The sequence below is a fragment of the Kryptolebias marmoratus genome, linkage group LG23 (genome assembly GCF_001649575.2).
Source record: "Kryptolebias marmoratus isolate JLee-2015 linkage group LG23, ASM164957v2, whole genome shotgun sequence".
Lineage (NCBI taxonomy): Eukaryota > Metazoa > Chordata > Actinopteri > Cyprinodontiformes > Rivulidae > Kryptolebias > Kryptolebias marmoratus.
This window is the reverse complement of record NC_051452.1, coordinates 12,222,485-12,223,190: the sequence shown is the minus strand read 5'-3', so window position 1 is coordinate 12,223,190 and position 706 is coordinate 12,222,485. Positions and strand designations below refer to the sequence as shown.

The window sequence follows — 706 nt, the reverse complement described above, 5'->3', positions numbered from 1 at the left end:
TATTTTAAAATATTGTTTATATAAAAAAAAGTGCATTAGCAAGATGTGTAATTTATTCAAAGCTAATTAATAATAATTGCTTGACTATATGACTTAGAGGAGAAAAACACAAGTAAGGAATGAAGACAGACATGAGGTCAGTGATCAGCTGCTGTAGAGGAGACCAGAGATGACATCAAGTAGGAATAATTCAGCTAGTGAGACCATAAAAACCAAGATGCCCAGGAGGGTTTGAATTTCTGCTGACCACTTATTTACTGTGTCCTTTTGGGAAAATTAGTGCATGCAGACATGGCAAGACCAACACCACAGAGGAGAAAGTGGACAGATGGTGAGGTGAAGATGATTATGATGATGATGAAGGAGAGGAACAGAGAGGTGCAGAGGAGAGGGTTGGGGCAAGACCTTACTCTGAAGATCCATCTGAATGGCCTTCACCACAGAAAGTGGGGAACTCATTGACTCATTCAGGCTGGTTGAGAATGACCCACAGAGATGTTCTGATGGGCCATACCCAGGGGTGGAAATTTAAATTTTTTTACCAGCCACTCAAATATTTTACCAGGCACTATTTTTTGTTGTGACAAAAAGTTATTTCATATGATGATGATGATGGAGGTGGGTGGAAGCAGTTGTGGTGCCCTACAAGCTGAACAACACCTCTTTCTGGACACTGCATGGAAATAACTAGATTTTTTTTATTTTA

The 706-nt window shown here is 39.7% G+C and overlaps 2 protein-coding genes across 6 annotated transcripts in view; one reads left to right on the top strand and one right to left on the bottom strand.

Annotated features, from left to right (window-relative positions):
- Positions 1-706, top strand: part of LOC108244131 (NLR family CARD domain-containing protein 3) — a 1,204,881-nt gene that overhangs the window by 607,257 nt on the left and 596,918 nt on the right. The gene's annotated exons all lie outside the window — the stretch shown is intronic.
- Positions 1-706, bottom strand: part of ipo8 (importin 8) — a 101,560-nt gene that overhangs the window by 9,475 nt on the left and 91,379 nt on the right. The window lies entirely within an intron of this gene.